The sequence below is a fragment of the Anas acuta genome, chromosome 15, assembly GCF_963932015.1.
Source record: "Anas acuta chromosome 15, bAnaAcu1.1, whole genome shotgun sequence".
In the NCBI taxonomy this organism is placed as follows: domain Eukaryota; kingdom Metazoa; phylum Chordata; class Aves; order Anseriformes; family Anatidae; genus Anas; species Anas acuta.
In genome coordinates, this window is record NC_088993.1 from 2,275,066 (window position 1) to 2,294,892 (window position 19,827).

The following is a 19,827-nucleotide window of genomic DNA, read 5'->3' on the forward strand; positions in this document are numbered from 1 at the left end:
CAATACTCTGGCAAGGGAATGGAGGAAGATATTCAGTCAAGACAACTGTGAGCAAAAGCACAGATTTATTATTATTGTTGTTGTTGTTGTTGTTGTTTCCTAAGCATGACTGGGAAAAAAAATCTTCATTTGATGAAACTTTGCTAAGGAACACCTAGTTGGGGAGCACGACTAGAGAAGGCAGGTAAAATATTTTTAGTTCATTAAGTCTGACATGGATTAAAAATAGGGCCTGTAATTTCTTGGCTGACATAGTTTTCTTATGGTTTGCAGACACACATAATAGGTATGTTCTCTCCAAACCCTCTGTCTGTTGCCCAGCTATGATAGTGGAGAAAGGCTGTCAGGCAACTCAGTGAAGGCAGCAAGCAGTCCTGCTGAAGGCAATGGGGAAAAGTAACACCTTGAATCAATCATCAGTCTCCCTGTGTTGAATACCCATAATGTTTTAAGTGCAGGATGTTGATTAATGTCATCTGGGACCGAGAGCTGATGTTGCTTGGCTATAATTACTTTCGGACTCTTCTCCTGCTCAGAACTCAGTACTCTGGGTGTAGGAGGCAAAACAATTACCAAGAATGCAGGAGGCTGCTATTTAAATCTATTTACATAATTTTGCTATGTTTTTCTTAAAATATTGCTGTGTAATTGAGGAACCCTTTCATGGCTTAGCCTTCGCTAGAGCTATCATGGCAATATTCCTTGAAAGTTAGCTTGCTGCATTTGCAAGGACATCACTGATGACCTATTAGCTGGTGTCTGTACCAGGGGAGCAGCCTGCAAGCCCTGGCAAGTGGGATTTCTCAGTAGGCAGCTCTCTGTGCTACTACTGTGCAAATACCCTCATTCTCTTCTTCTGTCACCAGCATTCATGTAGCACAGACCAGCTTGTGATGGAGAACGTGCAGGTTTGCAGCCTTCCCTGCATTGCTCCAGTCAAACAGCAGTGTGCTTTGTGTTCTTGCCTGATACTTCTGACTTCAAGAGTCAAAAAAAAAATAATAATGGTACCACTTAAATATTTCAGCTTGGGGATTGTTGGTTGTGTTTTGTTGTTGTTGTTTGTTTACTTTTGTTTTCATTTTAATTTGTCTGATTTTTTTTTTTAAATTATTTTTATTTTTTTTATTCCTGATACAAAGCTCGGTGCTTTTTTTCTGGAAGGCTGAAATCATGCAAGCTGTCAAGTCTTCACATGTTGTTGAGAAGTGGGACCTCAAGAAGCAATGGTGCTATGAGAAGAATTGGCAATGCCGTGGTGTCCTGTACCGAGCCCTTACCAGAAACCCTACAGCTCTGCCACACTGAAGCCTGAGGGGACCTGATCTGAAGCTGCCAATAAGCCAGCCTAGCTGCTGCTTCTGAGCAGACATGGTCCTAGACAAGTTTCACTTTCTATCAAGGACAACCTGCTAAAGACATCTCTGACTTTACAGATGATACCTCTGAGAGTATTTTGGTGGGGTAAAGAGAGCATATGAAGGTATATATTCCCAGAGCTGTCCCCTGCCTAGGCACTGCCTGGCTTTGCTTTACCTCGACTCTCTGACGACTGCCAAGACATCTTATTTTGCAGCTGAATCTGTCCAGGTCTTTTCCTTTTCAGAGAACTCCAAAAGATAACTAAAAGATTTCTACATTGAAATAGCCAGTCTTTATCAATATATAGCCATCTAATTACAAATAATTATCTTCTTAAGACAGACTAGAATATTTATTTTTGTAGATAGGCTGTTTGCACCATAGGCAGAGTGAGACTTATCAGAATTGTTGTGTCACCACAAGCCATCGTGGTAGGACCCTCATAAACATTGCATTCAGTGAAAGCTGCAGGGAGCAGCAGGATGAAGCAGTATCCTCTGTGACACTGTCAGAGTAACCAAAGAAAAGCTTCAGGTTTTGTTGCTTTCAAAAAGTAACACTTCCACAAGTCTAAATCCCCAGCTACTACTGGACTGGTGGGGCCAGAACCCTTCCCTGGGGGTAAATGGTTATAGGTGGTGTCTTCCTGGGTACCTGCCCGTGTGGGAGTTATGCCAGACTGTGTCCCTATGAGCAAGTTTCTCCCCCACACAACCTGAATTTTCCTTGTGGAATAAAATCATTTCCTCCTCAGGCTGATCCTGAAAAACATCTTTAAAAAGCTGAGGCCTGGTGGGGACAGTCTGTGACTGAGTTACATTGGGGAAGAGAAGTAAAGAATACAGCATCGCCAGCAAGGTATATGGTGCAATGAAATTAGCAATAATAATAATAAAATAACTCTCACTTGGATTTCTGCTTATCAAACTTATCAATAATTTGTTTCATATTCCGTACAGTGAGCTGTATTAGCATGATAAAAACAGATTTCTGTCTTCTCTGATGCCTATCACAATAAAACAGCAATGCAAGTGACCATGTTTTGAGACTTCAGACTTGATGAGTTTGGTTCATTCAGAGATACTTATCTTAAAAATAGTCTTTATTATGTTTTTTTAGTAGACAGTGGCTCTGAACTGGGACTTGGAAAAATGTTCATTTTGTAATGGAATTTTTTTTTTTTTTTGGTTATAAGTTGGCCATAGCCATAAAGTCAAATAAAGAGAGCTTGAGTGAGAGAGAAGAGGAAAAAAAATCCACCTTTTGTTTGTCAAAGTGCAGTTATGGGACAAAGGAAGACACATTTGGGATTCATTTCAGGCTCAGGGTTAGAAGCACTCTTTTCTAATCAGAAGCTTACAGGTGAGAGACATGCTTTGTATCTTTTATGCCTTCCACCAGAACAGAATCAGGTGCATGCATAATGCACGAGGCAAGTACTAGTACTGATGCAGAATAATCCATAAAATATGAAGCTGATGTTATGAATAATTAAAGCACAAACACACTCAGAAACACCTGCATGCAGCTAATAGGATGGGTTGGACTTGGCCTATGGGAGTGAGATAAAGGTAGATTTGAACCTGTCCTCCTCCCATTCGGGTGCACTCTGGGCAGAGTGCTGAGCACATCCCAGGGCACCACTGCTCCCTCCCACCCACCCAGGACTGTTCTGGATTTGCAGACTCCTGTCTGGGGAGTGAGTAAATGCAGTGAATTTCCTCTGCCACAGCTGCAGAGAGGACATGGTATTTGTTTACTTCAGAGAGAATTTTGCCGCATGTTTCCTTGTTATAATATTGAAAAGGCTGAACTTTCAGTGTTCCAGTAAGTAAATGGCTGTTTTGTTTAGAGATAGCAAAGAAAGATGAAATATTTAACTTTTATCAATAATGCACCCTCTACGTAACAGTGCTCACATCGACACATAATCTGTGACAAACTTTCACAGATCCCCTGATGCACTTGAGTGAAGCTCAATTTTTTATTTTTATTTTTTAAACTTGTATGAGATGAATAACTTCGGAAGTTCCCTGCAGAGAAGAGAGAGAGAAGGGCGAGAACTGAGCTAACAGTATCAGCAGATGAGAAGGTCATATAAATTATTACCGCTTGCATGGCTTGTATGCTAACATGGTGTTACTATTCTTAATACTTTTATGAGCTCTGTGGAGATCCTGGGTCTGTTATGCTAGACATTGATCACAGACTGGTAGAAAACATCCTTGTCCTAAAGAGTTCATTTTAAATACAGATTAAAAATGGTGAGGTCTTTTCTGAACTGTAATGAACTTTTTTTGAACTTGAGTAAACCAGGAGTTGTTAGGGAAAATGTAAAGATTCATAGCAGGGACTGATTGTACTTTTACCTGAACTGAGCAGAAAAAGGTGCTATCATTAAGGAGCATCCGAAATGTTTTGTTAATTCACATCTGTTAGACTGAGTTGAATGTATTGGAAAATACTCTCTGGGCTCTGGCTTATTATTTGTGATATATCAAACTACAATATACTGCTTTTTATACTGCTGCTCTTGTGAAGGAGTTCTGGCTGTGTGCACAACAATCTTAGATCTTTGTTATTTAAATACTTTCTTTGGTGTGTTGGATCCTATGAATAGTATGTCTGCACTCCGATTTCATGGAGAGAGACTGTGTGTTACTGAAAAACATGCAGCTTTAGAACTTACAAAATTACAGTGCGCTTGCTTGATCACAGAGTGTGGTCTGAATGCTCGAGGGATTAGGTAGATATGGTACAGCTGACACAAGAGATGCTGGGTTTTGAGTCTGGATCAGTTGAAGAGAAAAAGCTCCAAGAGTCCAAGAAAAACAGTTCTTACAGTGACAGTTTGGTTGGCATATCTTTTTACATGAGGGGAAGTTTTCCAATGGTTTCAAAACTGTGAATCAGTTTTGCCATAAACTGTCTAATACTGTTGTATCCACTTACTTTTTCTATTCTCAACTGATAGAGCTGAAGTATTTCTCTATTTAAATTAGGCTGTAGGCATTAGACAAAATGAAGCTATTTTTTTCAGTGAATTCTAAAACTAGGACAACAGTTCCTTTGGAAAATGCTGCCTTTACCAAAATACTGCTTGAATGAGCCTGACAAAGCACAAAATGATTATGTGTGAATCTCCAGATTATTTTAGCAGACTATTTTGCAGAACTAAAAGTTCTTAAAGATTTTCTGTGGCTTGCCATATGGTGTCAGGGATCAACAAATGAACATTTGTGTTTCTCTCCTGTGGTAAGACTAAACGATGAAATGCTTTAATATGACCTGTTTCTAGGAAATAGCCAATGACTTCTCCACTGCTCCAGAAGCCATTAGGTACTAGGACTCAATGCAAGCATTCTCCACAAACCTCAGTCTTTAATAAGGTAGACCTTCAGATCTGTAGCAAGCCTTCAGACACCATTAGATATGCTGTTCAAAGAAAAAACAAAACCCAAAAAACAAACGACAGCATGTTATCAACACTCTTCTCATCCTAATCCAAAACATAGCACCCTACCAGCTACTAGGAGGAAAATTAACTCTATCCTAACTGAATCCAGGACATATACATGTATCCTCCCAATTAAAATATATATATATATATATCCAAACAACCCTGTATGTTACTGTGGAGGAGGATGAGCTATCTTGAAACTCCCGACTTGAGTTTTCAGTCATCATTCTCAATGGTAAATGTTCTTCATAACCTTGACACTTCTCCCTATGTTAGAAGCTAAGGAGCTGCATTGGCAATGAGACAGACAATGCATCCAGCATCTTTCAGAGGTTCAGAGGTAGTGGTGTCTTTCCCATTGGCAGGTTAAGGTGTGGCTTGGTTTTCAAGACCTTCCCTATCTTTCAAAATATTTTGTATGGGAACAAATTTCCTGGTAGTTCTGGCTTCCTGAAAGTGAGGAACAGATTTTAGAATGTAGGGTAGCCTTCATAATAGAAATAGGGTAGCCTGCTGTAATATCTTTAGGTTTTGGACTGCTTGAGAAGTCTTCCTTTGTCACAGACCGCCTTAGAACTTCACAGGCATCCTGTTGGCTGTACTGACAGATAAGATGTTCTTCACATAAATTACACTTATATATATATTTTTTTCAAAGTATTTCTTATAATAGATAGTAAATGAATATAAACAAGATTGCAAAATGTAATCACCATCATACAGTCACAGGAAATGACTATATGCAAGCAACATGTACTGGTAAGAATAAGGTTGTTAAAAGTGATTTTTCTAAAACTACTTTAATCTTTAAGTTTTTTTAAATGATGGTTTTACAACCATTTCAAGTACTTTTTATCTCCAAACCTGTTTTAAAAAGGACCAATGTGTACTGATGAATTCTGCTGTAAACACTTTAATATTAAAAAGTAATTGCTGTACATACAAAGCAGCTGCTGAAGGGACAGATAAAATGGGCATGTTTATGAATTATTATGTCCCCTTTCAATAAAGTTTTGAAAAAATGATGTGTTGCAGTCCTGTGACCTCTGAGAATATATCTACATGCAAGGAAAAGCCATACTTATTTTTGCTGTCGCAACCACACTTCTAGGAACTCATCCACACCACCAGACTGATCATACAATAGATGGATACTCTCACACGATTTCACAGTTTTATGGAGTGACTTCAGAGCCACTGGATGTAACTCTTATTTATTAACATTTGAGATCTAATAGTTGGGTCTCTTGGTGAGCCATTTTGCCTGAAGGACGCACAAATCTGCTGCAGTAAGAATCTTGCATAATGCATATACCTTCTTGTATAATGTTCTGGTATTAATACAGTGCATATCATAGTTCCAAAAGAGACCTTGCCAAATCATTAAAAAGAACTTGCAGAACACTGAATTTTAATTGCTCTTGGGATACTGAGAATAGCATTGATTGACTAACTTTATGCAAGTTTATTAAGAGTTTTTAATCTATTATCTAATTAAGGGACATTATTTTACTTTTTGTACAGTATCTCTGTAGTTTCATTAGTGATGTTTTAAGTGTCATTTTTCTAATGATTTTTGTGCACCAAAAGGAAAAGCTTTTAAATTTGGAGTAATCCACAGGACAAGTGATAGTGAGATACAGAAGTCCTGAAAGGTGGAGGCTGACTGTTGGTGGCAAAGGTGAGGTTACACTGCATAAGCAGTAGTAAGATTGGGTAGCTTTGTGCAGTATGGGAGATTGCTGTCTGTTGTAAGCCTTTCCTCTTAAAAAACCCTGTGCAGAGAAGGTGACTTAGTGAGATACAGAGTAGCCTGAAGAGGACGTTAAGGTAGAACAGGCATGGAGTCATGTCAAGGTGGTAGGATGGTTTCCTGAGGGTAAGATGGCAATGGAGAGAGATGTGATAGTACTCTAAAAGAACAGTGTTCAAATAAAATTACTTTGTCCTGCAGAACCTCCACATTACAGGTTGTGAGCCTGTGAAAAGTGAATTTTAACACTAGCACCAGTGGTTCAGGATTTAGCACCTTGCCACTTGTGTGTGTCTGTGGGACTGGGGCTTAGGATGGGGATAGAGCAGATTAGACAGAACTGTGTGAGGATTTCCTTTTCCCTTCTGTGCTCCAAATCAAAGAGGGTCAGTTAGCTTTGAATTTCATTCACGAGGAGACTCTGCAGACTACGCAAACATGGACTTTTATCTAAGAAGAGAAAGAGCTGATCATGTAGCTTAATAGAATAAGTCTTTTAGCCTTGGAATTTTTCTATTGAAAAGTGTAATATTACTGGACATTTTGGGAATACAAATTCCTACAGTGGTGCGTCTGGCATGGTTGGATACTGTGTTGCTTTACGACTATCTTCATTTTTTAATGAAAGGGGTAAAATAATATAAATTTCTAGCCATGTTCCAGGTAGGATACATTCCTGAGACAACTACAGTGAAGAACAGAAATGTCAGGGAGACTGAATTTCAAAAAACGGTAGAAAGCTACAGAACCACTTCTGGTTGGACAGACTGGAGAAATTGATGTATTTTGCATTGCTTATGGCAAGGGTGAAGGGTGAGGCTAAATCCCAGGTGGAAAAATGGTGGAGAGCCATTAAAAAATGAATATTCCTATACAACCATGTAGCTGGCATAAGATCAGTAACAAATAATGAAAACATTGACATATCCACTTTAATTATTAATTGTTATAATAGGACTAGCTAAGGGTAGAGAAAAGTAATCTTTAGTATGAAGAATCTTGTCTGCAAATAAACAAGTAACATTATCTGCTGCATTTCAATTAATGAATAATGATCAACACATGCAAACTCAAAACACTAGAAATGTTTCATTTGTTTAGTTTTGTACATGTACAGCAAAGTCCTGGAAAATATCCTCATCAGATATTTTGGTGATCATGACATTGATTTACGATACACGAAAGAAGTGAATGAAAAAGAATTTAGTACTTAGAAGCCAATTATTTAAAAATTATTTGATTTCACTTAAATTTGTCAATAAATGCAGCTACTTGTAAACCTGCTCAAAATAGTAATTTCTCAGATCAATATCAGGGGTGCCATTGTATGCAAGCTGGGTCAATTAAATATCCGTAAGGAAGAGAGCCAGCTGTGAGAGCTGCTAATATTGCAGAAGGCTTGTCTTATAGGAAGGTTTACTGAAATTTATCTGGGCATTGGCTGCCGTTCTCAGCTTGCCTCCAATGTGTGGCATTCAATTCCAAAACCTTTCTACTTTGTCTTCACTAAGATCTGTCCCTGAAGACTAGGCATGCTAAGATTGAAAGATCAGCCCTGGATAGAAATAAAACAATGCAGAGAACCCTGCAACAGCAAACTGAGTCTTGCACTTCCTTCAACAAGAAGCTTATTCATTTGTGTTTGCAAAGGAACTTTAAAATTGTATTTGTATGCAGCAGATTTCATTATTAGCTTTTTCTCTGATCTTTGAAGTCATCATGTTTTTTTGATCACAGTCTTTGGAGTGACGTTACTAGGCAGAAAATTTGGTCCCTCGCTTAATTAATAAAAGTTGATTAAAGCTTGCACTGTAAAGATAGCGGTAGTGATGTAAGAAGATGTTATTTACTTCATATCAGCATCATGGGCAAATAGGCAAGACGTAAAAACTACAGGGATGGTTTCCATGATCTGGAAATTTGCTGGTAAAAGACTAATAATTAGCAGTGTACTGCATGAGCAGGATACATCTGTGTGCATTTCTATTAATTATTCTAAAAGACTGTTTAAATAAAATGTTTCAAATAACTGTCTATTTTTATTCCCCACAAACACCCAGGAGAGTGAATATTCTCAACAAACACCCAGGAGAGTGAATATGTTTTTCAAAACAAAGGCACCACAACTGCTTAGCACGGATTTAACTTTTGTAGAAAGAGATGAGCTTAGCAGCACTGATTTTATATACTGCACTGATAGCATTTAGGTAGTTTTAATTTTAGACTGGAAAATTCTCCTTGCCTCCTGACTCTAGGATACAGAACTACAGGGTGCAGGGTCTGCTCCAACTGCTCTGCACACTGTAATGATTTAGACTGCAAGAAGATGATTCTGCTAGTTGAGCATCTATCGTGCTTTTCCCTGAACAAACAAACAATAAAATTAAACAAATAAACAAACAGCTGGTGTCTGCAGCAGTCATGGCATGAAATCAATTTTGTAAATGTCAAGATAGTGGACTGGAATTTTCCAAGGAGTCTTAGAGCATTAGTAGCTCAAGTGCCATGGAAAACCTACCCTATATATTCTGAATCTTAGGTAGTGAGAAAGATGTAATTTACCCCTTTGAAACACCCTAGGCAAATAGGCAAGATGGATACAAAAATATTTTGCTAGAGAGAACAGCTTTCATCCTGGAAAGCAATTAAGTGGAAAGGATGTTCCTTCACACAATCTGTCTTTCACCATTTTATCAGACAGGAATTTCTTAGCTGGGGTACCAGCTACTTTCCCTTCTACATGCAGACTGCTGCTGAAAGAAAAAGTTTTCTGATTTTGATTTCAGTGAAATACATACAGTGAGCTTGGTTGTATGTCTCTGAAAACTATGTTTGGCTCAGGTTCCTCTTTATTAACAGATCAGATGCCTGGATGTTTCCTAAAGAAACATTTTATGCAATTTATTTAGTGGCTTCATGAAGAAATTCTCTTTATACAGATTCATCTCATTTATACAGGTTCATTTTTCTCCCTGTAGCAACTGAGGATGTTTGTATTCTGGGCTCTTATTCCACAGTTATGTGTTGTGCTGCAAAGAAAAATATATTTCAAGGATGTTCCATATTCTACCTCCCATTCACAAAGTCATAAATTATGTTTTGCTGTGTATTATTTAAATTATATTATGACTGACAATCCTGATATCTTAGTTGTAATGAACAAGTGGATGAGCAGAAAATGTCTGTGATGTCATTGCAAAGGTGATGATGTGTATTTCATGTGTACGTGTGCACACAGGTATTTGGAGGCAAGAACATAATTTTGCATGTAAGCCTATAATTGATTTATCTAATGCTCTTTAAAAAAATAAATAAAAAACAAATGCCCCTGAAACAGCTAACATGAAAAAGGAGATTGTTCTTGAAGTATGTATTACTCTGATTTCCTCCTCATCCCTGAATCTGATCTGACGCTTTTTATTTCAATTTCTTCTCTAAGGTGGCATGCTGAGTAATGACGACGTAAATTTGCAGTTTGTGTGTAGTGAATGTTTTATAAAAGGTGTTAAATGTAATTAGCTAAGGCAGAATACAGTGGGAACTGTAGTGTAAAAATGATATAACTGTCAAATTCATTAAATTCAGTATTATATAAATTAAAGCATAGTTGTACGTAAAATAGGAGTTCAGGCATTTAGTTGCTTAGTTTTGTTTAGTATATCCAGCTGATGTCAAGTAATTATTTCAGCATACAGAGTCATTTGTATCTGTTGTAAACACAGTGAGGTTAGTAGAACTTTAGTTTTGCTCATGGGAATTATGCCTAAGTTGTTGAAAGAAATAAAAATACCTCTTTTCCTTCATAACCCCCCTTTTATTTTCTGGACCTTCACCTTGTGTAAATTAATGCAACTCCACAGATGCCAAACGTATGTCCTAAGGAAAGAGAGTTGGATCTGAGGAATAAAGCGTTTATGGTACCAGCTTTAGTTGCCTGCTATTACAGGTGTGCTTGGCATCTCTCACTGTCAACAAATTTCTCAAGCTCCATCCTAAGCTGTTTCTTCTCTTCACTAGCACTCTTTCTAAAGCCATACCATCCTGCTGGCCAGAAACCTGTTTCAAGCATCCAATTTCAATTACCATAGTCCTTTGTTCCTATGCCAGTGTTTTCTTTTGGCCATTACTACACTTCTCAGCCTTCACTTTGCCAGCTTTGTTCTTCATGTAAGGAAGAATCTCCTTTCTTCTGGTTATGACTGATGCTCTCCTCTGCCCCTGCAACAACTGGATCTCATCTTATTTGATGTCAGAAATATCAACATTGGTATGATTCTATATTATCTACTGAGCCTGAATATTGTGATTCTATCCTGTGGCTTTTTGAATGACTATGTTTGTTAGTACTATAGGCATACCTGTGAGTGAGATAATCCTGCATGGACATAAGCACAATAAAATACGCATTAGCAAAGGCAATCATGAAACTTTGGATAGTAAACTCAGAGTTTTACTTCGGTAAAAATTCTATTAACAAAGCTAGAGATAACCACTTTTTAGAATCTATTGTATATTTGATTATAATGAAAAAAGTCTTTAGTGGTCTTAATGGCTAAGAAAATTTTTAATATTTTTAATTTTTAACAATTTTTAATATTTTTAGTATTCTAAGGAAGGCTGAGAGGCTTATACTGCGAAAATACAAGAGAGATGAATGGGAGGGAATTGACAGCAATGACAAGATGATTGGTTATTGACAATGTTGTATTGGAAGTTCAAAGATTTTAAATTATGTCTGACTGAAAGGAATGGCTGCCACTCTGCACCTGGAAAGCCTCGTCTCTGATATTTCCTGGAACTGGAATGCATGTCAGTGGTGTTTTCTATACAAAATATCTTATTTGAAGAAGGGAACAGATTATCTGTTTGCAAAGCACATGAAAGGCAATAGGAACTTGAGGAAAAGTTGCCAGAGATTACTCCAAGAACAATGGGTCTTAGAAAATATTTAGCTTCCTGTTATAACAAGAATGCAACTTTTGTCACATTCCTTGACTTAAAGTTTTTGATGCTGTCTCCTGTCTCTTCTTGTAAGCAAGGTAGGAAAATGTGGTTTGATAAAATTACAGTTATATTGGATCAGAACTTAATGGGAAATGGGAGTGCAATTTTCAATGATTCACTGTCAAAATAGAAAAGCTAGGGTTAGGGTTAGGGTTAGGGTTAGGGTTAGGGTTAGGGTTAGGGTTAGGGTTAGGGTTAGGGTTAGGGTTAGGGTTAGGGTTAGGGTTAGGGTTAGGGTTAGGGTTAGGGTTAGGGTTAGGGTTGTGATGTGCAAACTCCCCAGCAGTCTGCCCAGGCCTGGCACTACTCAGTGTAGCAGGTTAGAGTAAAAAAGAGAAAGTCTGTTCTTTAAATGTTCAGGTGATACTAAGTACAATGTCTTGCCTGAAGAAGGTTTAGCATTCAGAAAAAGCTTGATGAGTGGAACAAATACTTTGTAGTTCTGTGAGAACAAATAAAAGGAGCTAGACAAGGGTAAGAGCAATTATCCACATAAGGTTGGGGAGCAGCAGGTTAGGCAGGTAAATAGTAAACATTGCCCTTGCCTGTGCACAGCCTCACATAGCTGAAAATCAGCCATGCTTTTTACCTTACCTCCATTTTCATTTCTGAACTTCGTTTTCTTTTGAAGACCTGACCATTATTTTTATTTCACTACTTCTTACCAGAGATTCACTGCTTGGACTGTGTATTTTATTGTTCATTTTTATTTCTACTAAAAACTATAACCTAAATCTTTACCTAAGGCTGAAATCGATGTTCTGCAGATTTTCTTGTTGGGAACTAGCTAGTTTTCGAAGACTTCAGTTCGACTTTCTAATGCTAGGGTGTCAAAAGTATGCTTAAGCTACACAGTTATTTTCAAACTTGTGCCAAAGTCCTTCACACGTTCCACCAAAGAGTGGGCACCACAATATTCCTCATCAGAACAAAGTTATTGCCCTTGCTACAGTAGACCTGCAGGGATTATTTTATTTTTGTTTCACTGCACAATGCTTGCTCCCTGAATACCTTTTTCATCCAAGTGATCCATCTCCAGAGAGAAGTACCTGCAGAGACTGCATGAATGTGCATCCTGTGGCTCTTGCAGGGCCAGCTACTATTTGACAGAGAATATATTTTAAATATATTCAGGTTCACTGTGACTTTAGTTACAGAACTGTTTGCTGTGCCTCAGAAGCACAGCCTCCTTTGCAATCCCTGTATGCTCAATATACATGTATATCCCTAGCTAGTAGGAACGTGACCATAAAAGATTAAATGCTTCAATAGACAGTGGTATTCCCTCGGGAGTACATTTGCTGACAGCAGCCCAAGGAATTGCGGCCAGTGCCTCACCACAATGGTTGTAGCGTTTGCCAAACGTATCTATTTGTATTGTCTGTGGTGTGGTTTGGATTGGTCTTTTTTGGTTAGAACCACAAATGGGCTGGTGATAGTGGTGCTGATTGCTATCATTTCACATTTTTAGCTTTTATAGATAAGGTTAGATAGATAGGTTATAGGAGAAATTAAGGTTTCAGAGTAACTTCTGTTTATTGGATCTAATTTAACAGGCTCTGTGTGGTATTTGTTGCCTGCTATTGAAGCAGTTATGTGTACAGGGATCATGAGGCTCCTCCAATATTTGCAGAAGCTGAGTTCTTTGCAGGAGGTAGCTAAGGGCCCAGCTGGAGACTGTGGTAGGATGATTATGGACAGCAAAGTTTAATCTGTCTGTTTTCACAAATCATGCACCAGCTACAGAACCTGAGAAGTGACCTTTTCTTGCTTGTATGATAGAATTAAAAAAAAAAAAAAAAAAGGCAGAAAAAAAAAAAAAGCAGTAATGCTGTCTAGCATAAGGAATAAAGTAGTAGAAAAGGTGGTCCTCTTCCTATCTCTGCTGCTGGCTTGCTGTGCAGCCCTGAGCAAGCAACATTTTCTCTCTAAGCTTTGTGCATTCCTATGCTTTTTAACATTCCAATGTCAGGATTCTGAGGGCAGGGACTGTTGGTGCTTCTATAACACAGACCCCGTGAAGCCTGCATTTGAGTGTTGTGCTGAAATAGCACACATGAGAATAATGCACTTTCCTCTATTTGTTTTCAAATTGAAATATAAGTCAGTAAAGCTATAGCAGTTGTTAAACTGGAAAATAAATACAGAAGTAAACATTTCTATTTCTGAGAAATTAACCTGGCAAAAAATATTGTTCCATTTGGAGTTCGGAGTTTACAATGCATCTAGCCATATAAGAGTAAAGTTATGGTTGAAAAAAAAAAAGTACACTTTTAAATATAGTTAAATATTTCAATAAAACTCAAAATTGGGGCTGTATAAATTTAAATGTAACTTCTTTATCTTCTCTTTCATGGTCTGGTGAACTTCATAGCCTGACATTTCTTTCAAAATAGCGGAGCTATGGCAGGCAAAAGTACAGCACTGCAGTGAATAAAAATTACCACTGTTACCCAATGAGTTTTTGTTGTCAAGAGGCTCTGAAAGATAAGCATTAGGTAAAGACAGAGGGAGGCAATGACTACAGATGTGAAAAAAAAAAAAAAGAGAGACCTAGAGTCATTACCAGAGATTATTTTGGTCACTATAAGTAGCAGAAACAGAATGTCTTCAACTAATGAAAGAATTTTCTGCTTAATGGTTCATTATTTTATCATTGTTTGCTTTGATTGATTCTGCTACAAGGTTTATGGGCATTACTAATCCAACAAGTGAGGTGTGTTATCGAAACAGCTCACCCATATTTCTGTAGCAGCAGCTGTCCACTTGTACCATATAATTCAAAACTAAGCACTATCTCCTGACACTTTGAACAATTTCTCTTTTTGACTAGTAAGATGTTATATACCCCAGACAAATTCATGCACATCCAACCAAATGCAAACGTGCCACAGTCAGTAGAAAAAAAAATCCTTTTACTATTGATTGATTTTGGATTGAGGACAGAATTCACTTAGAATGATTATTATTTAAAAGACTTAGGAGAAGAAGATGATCAGGATTCTTGAGGAGTTCTTCAACTCTTGAGGAGTTGTGGACTCGAATGAGGGTGGAAAGGCCTTGCAGAGGGATCTGGATAGGTTGGAGAGCTGGGCGATCTCCAACTGCATGAAGTTCAATAAGAGCAAGTTCCGGGTCCTGCACCTGGGACGGGGAAACCCTGGCTGCATGTACAGACTGGGCGATGAGACGCTGGAGAGCAGCCTAGAAGAGAGGGATCTGGGGGTTGTGGTAGACAGCAAGTTGAATATGAGCCAGCAGTGTGCCCTGGCAGCCAGGAGGGCCAACCGTGTCCTGGGGTGCATCAAGCACGGCATAGCTAGTAGGTCAAGGGAGGTGATTTTCCCGCTCTACTCTGCGTTGGTGCGGCCTCACCTCAAGTACTGTGTACAGTTCTGGGCACCACAGTATAAAAAGGACATGAAACTGTTGGAGAGTGTCCAGAGGAGGGCTACGAAGATGGTGAAAGGCCTGGAGGGGAAGACGTACGAGGAACGGCTGAGGGCACTGGGCCTGTTCAGCCTGGAGAACATCATACGATGGATGAGCAATTGGCTGACAGGCAGGGCTCAAAGGGTAGTGGTAAATGTGGCCACATCTGGCTGGCAGATGGTCACTAGTGGGGTCCCTCAAGGCTCCATTTTAGGACCAGTCCTCTTTAATATCTTTATAAATGATTTGGATGCAGGACTAGAAGGTGTTTTGAGCAAATTTTCTGATGACAGCAAACTTGGAGGAGTTGTGGACTCTGATGAGGGTGGAAAGGCCTTGCAAAGAGACGTGGACAGATTGGAGAGCTGGGCAATCACCAACCACATGAAGTTTAACAGAGGCAAGTGCTGGGTCCTTCACCTGGGATGGGGCAACCCTGGCTATACGTACAGACTGGACAACGAAATGCTGGAGAGCAGCCCCGCAGAGAGGGATCTGGGGGTTGTAGTTGACAGCAAGTTGAATATGAGCCAGCAGTGTGCCCTGGCAGCCAGGAAGGCCAACCGTGTCCTGGGGTGCATCAAGCATAGCTTTGCTAGTCGGTTGAGGGAGGTGATTGTCCCACTCTACTCTGTGCTGGTGTGGCCTCACCTTGAGGCAGTTCTGGGCACCACAGTACTAGAAGGATATTAAACTGTTGGAGAGTGTCCAGAGGAGGGCGATAAACATGGGGAAGGGCCTAGAGTGGAAGACGTATGAGGAGCGGCTGAGGGCATTGGGCCTGTTCAGCCTGGAGAAGAGGAGGCTGAGGGGAGGCCTCATCGCAGTCTACAACTTCCTCGTAAGGGGGTGTCGAGAGGCAGGAGACCTTTTCTCCATTAACACCAGTGACAGGACCCGCAGGAATGGGGTTAAGCTGAGGCAGGGGAAATTTAGGCTTGACATCAGGAGGAAGTTCTTCACAGAGAGAGTGGTTGCACACTGGAACAGGCTCCCCAGGGAAGTGGTCACTGCACCGAGCCTGACTGAATTTAAGAAGAGATTGGACTGTGCACTTAGTCACATGGTCTGAACTTTTGGGTAGACCTGTGCGGTGTCAAGAGTTGGACTTGATGATCCTTAAGGGTCCCTTCCAACTCAGGATATTCTGTGATTCTATGATTCTGGCTTTGATCAGCAAATGTTCACTTGACTTGTGCTTTTTTCAGTTTCCTGAAATTTAAGCTATTACTGTAATCCCAGGGTCTCCCCAGGGGCTGTAATTCATCCTGAAGCCTTTGGTTTGAGTCCTCAGGAGCTCAGCCCTGGGGCTTGATTAAGGAGGTATTGGGGAGGTATTGGGGAGGCAAGGACAATCCCCAGACATGGACTGTATATCTCGAAACAAGACACTGGAACTCATAATAAGGAAACGGCAGACGGACAGAGAAACAAATGTAAGGACTATAAATCTCAAAATTGGACATTGGAATTCATTATAAAGATACAACAAACGGAAGAATTGGCAACAACCAGCTCTCGCAATTAAGAAACGTGCCAATTCAGCAGATTCCTGACCAAAGGTGAAAAGTACACTGTGAGGAAGACTCGGGGTCTTCCTCCCAAAGACCCCTGCCCACAATTCTTGGGAGGCTCTACGCAGGCGCAAGGTGCCAAAAGGCTAATTAGCATGAGAAGCGAGGGAAGGCGGGGATAGGTAATGCATATGTATAGGCGCTTGTAGAATATTGATAGATTGATTGTATAAATTCAAGACTGCTTTCCGCTTTGGGTATGCACGATAGGTGGAGAGATCCCCCGTGCATCCAGCGCTGCAATAAAGAATATACCACTTAAAGGAATTTCGGCTTCGATCTTTGAATCAGGCTCATTGGGGTTCTGTGCTCAGCTGCTGAGGGAATCTGAGGCTAATGTTATAATTCAGATCCATCCTAAGTACTGTCAGATTTCCATTAAAAAACAAACAACAACAAGAGAAAAACATCTGGACAGGAACTGATTGGGATGTCTTGATGTGGGTAAGCGGATTTTATTGATATAATGTCCAGCAGAAACTGCAAAAGTATTCATTGCATGCATTAGAAATAAGCTATGGTAAATGGCAGCTGCAAGCCTGTAAAGGAAATTGAAATACCTGCTTTTCTGGCCAGACATCAAATTACTTGTCTTGGATCACATATAAGAGATAGAGGATGTTTTTGAATTTGGACTTAGTATCTAGTGAACAGAGAAGAGGTACAAGAGAGACATTTTGAAAACATTTTAAATTTGTCAAGTGGGTTCTGCCCAATTGTACTCCATTGCAACCAAAGCTCTGGGCTACTGATTTTATGCATTTGAAGGGCCTGAGGGAGGGAATCTAGTAAGGTTTTGTATGAACTATTTGATGCTTACAAGGTACAAATTCAGAAAAAGTTCCCCAAAGAAGAATACAATTTCCATGCTGTTATTTGCTTTAAGTAGGTTAAAGATAAAAGAGATTTCCTACTTCAAAAGGAAGACGCTGGAAAAGCCAGCTATGTTCCTTCAAACTGCCTGTATTTATTGCAACAGCAAAAGGGATCAGAAAGGTGCCAAAACCCCAGCAAAACCAGTGTTCAGTAGAGGCAGCCAGACTGGCAGTTTGAGAATGTCAAGCCTTATGCTGGGCACTGCATGTGGATGGGCCATAAAAGCCACTTGTCCTTGCAGTGATATCCAGTGGTGGATGGATAAGGCCATGAGTTAGTCCTGAGCAATCCTAAAGTTTCATGCTGGAGGACCAAAATAGTTGGGAACGGGAGATTCAGCTATGTGGATTCCTATGAATGCTTTCTACATAACATAAACAACTACTTTTTTAGTTGACAAAAAATAAATTAAAAAAAAAGTAATCTGCTTTTCTACACAATCTTATCTCAATGTACGTGGCTAAAGTGGATATAGAATTATTCACCAGAAACATATATTTTTCTCCAAGGAATGCAAAAAGTTGACCTTGAAGGCAGGTCTGAGTGTGGTGAACCCCATTTCATAGCTTGAGTGGGCTGTCAGACAGCATAGTGATCAGGTACAAATCCCCTGCAGCCAGTAGTACAGATGCACCTGGTTCTGCTTCCAGGAGCAGTGGCTTAAAGCAGGAGACAGAGATCATGGTATTTATACAGTTGAGATTTCAAAATGAATGGGTAATATATCACAGAGTTGACTTTGCTGTGTTAACTATTTTATTTTATTTTATTTTATTTTATTTTATTTTATTTTATTTTATTTTATTTTATTTTATTTTATTTTATTTTATTTTATTTTATTTTATTGAGCTATGTTATTATTTGAGCAGGTATTATTTGAGCAAAGAAACTCACTATTACAGTGAATGTCTTGTGTTAGTAGTGCTAAGCTGCCATCTCTGAAAAGGACTCTTTTCTTACACCCTTAGTTGTGGGAACATTTTGGTGGCTAGGTGGAATTTCCCGAGCTATTTTTTATCTCTCTCTTTTTTTTTTTTTTCTTTTCTTTCTATTTTTGTCTCTGGAAATGAGAGTGGTTCATAGATTTGGCAAGCAGGAGTCAATCAAAGCCATTGCTATTTTGGGTCCTTAAGAAATTACTACTGAAAAGCAAAAATATTAAACAAATACACATCTCATCTGGAAAGTGTCTAAGGTTCAAAGACATACAAATGAATATTACTTTTCTATGTGGATTTTGTAAGACTTGTGCATATTTTGCCAACAAAAGGAATATTTAGTAAAGGAACTGTATGTTTAAATGATGGATCTGTCTGGGAACTCCGTGGAAAGTTGTTGTCATTTTAACAGCTTCTATTCAGGGGAATTATTAAAACAAAACAAAAAAAAAAAGAAACCAAAACCAAAAACAAACAAACAAAAAACAAAAACACCAAAAGAAAAAACTTTAAACTTTTGTGTGAGATACACATTAAATTTTTAATCTGGTGGTTCCCCTTTTTTTTTTCTTTTCCTTTTTTTTTTTTTTTCCTGCTGGCTGAATAGGAACAAGCATGCCATACTTTCAAGTAAATTATATTTTTTTTTTAATCAAGGTATTCAAAGAATATCGTGGCTGAGTAATTATTAAAATTATTTTTCTTCTTTTTAATTATTTTTTATGTATGTGGAAATAGCCAAAATTTAACCTCTGTTGTCTGATTTGATAAGGGTTGTTCTGAAGTCTCAATATTCAGATGAAGAATGCAAACAGACCAAACTTATGTAATTGAATAAGTAAGGAATTTTTCCTCCTCTATTTCAGTTATTTACGGAGGTGTTTACATAGCAACTAAATAGTCATACACTTCCTGACATCTTTCCAACAAAGTATTTGTAATTTTTTTCTTATTTTCAGTATTTGTTTCAGTTCTAGGGAAAAGCAGTGGAAGAAAGAATATTCACAATCTTGTTTTCAAATCACATGCTGGGTTTGTAACATTTGTTAAAGTAAGCTTAGGAACAGTCTTGTGAGACATGCAGGTACTTTGTTGCTCAGTTACAATGACTCTATCTTCTGTGGGATATAGATGTTTCTGAGACCTATGAACCACATGAATTCATCAAGCATCTCTGCTCTCTGTACATCAGAAGAGATGCATTCTAAAATTACCGTGCCTCTTCTAAAGTCAGGGAGGAGGGACCATGGTGCATTATGTTAGCTCAGCTCTCACAGGAGCTGCCGTGATCATCAGTTGTTTCCAAATGTCTTAAAGCCATCTGCCATGGGTACTCGAGGATGCTCCCTATACCAGGAGGCTTCCCCAGGGAAACAAAAAGTAAAAATTGTTTTTCACTAACAGCTGCTTTCCACTTCCATGTTAAAG

At 38.9% G+C, this 19,827-nt stretch overlaps 2 long non-coding RNA genes across 2 annotated transcripts in view; both read left to right on the forward strand.

Moving 5' to 3' along the window:
- Window positions 1-6,046, forward strand: part of LOC137864940 (uncharacterized) — an 82,634-nt gene extending 76,588 nt beyond the window's left edge. Inside the window, exon 5 of the long non-coding RNA XR_011101697.1 lies at window positions 1,143-6,046. This is a non-coding gene — a long non-coding RNA (uncharacterized lncRNA). The remainder of the gene's footprint in view (window positions 1-1,142) is intronic.
- Window positions 1-16,852, forward strand: part of LOC137864758 (uncharacterized) — a 353,484-nt gene extending 336,632 nt beyond the window's left edge. Inside the window, exon 2 of the long non-coding RNA XR_011101613.1 lies at window positions 16,374-16,852. This is a non-coding gene — a long non-coding RNA (uncharacterized lncRNA). The remainder of the gene's footprint in view (window positions 1-16,373) is intronic.
- Window positions 16,853-19,827: the final 2,975 nt, after the last annotated feature.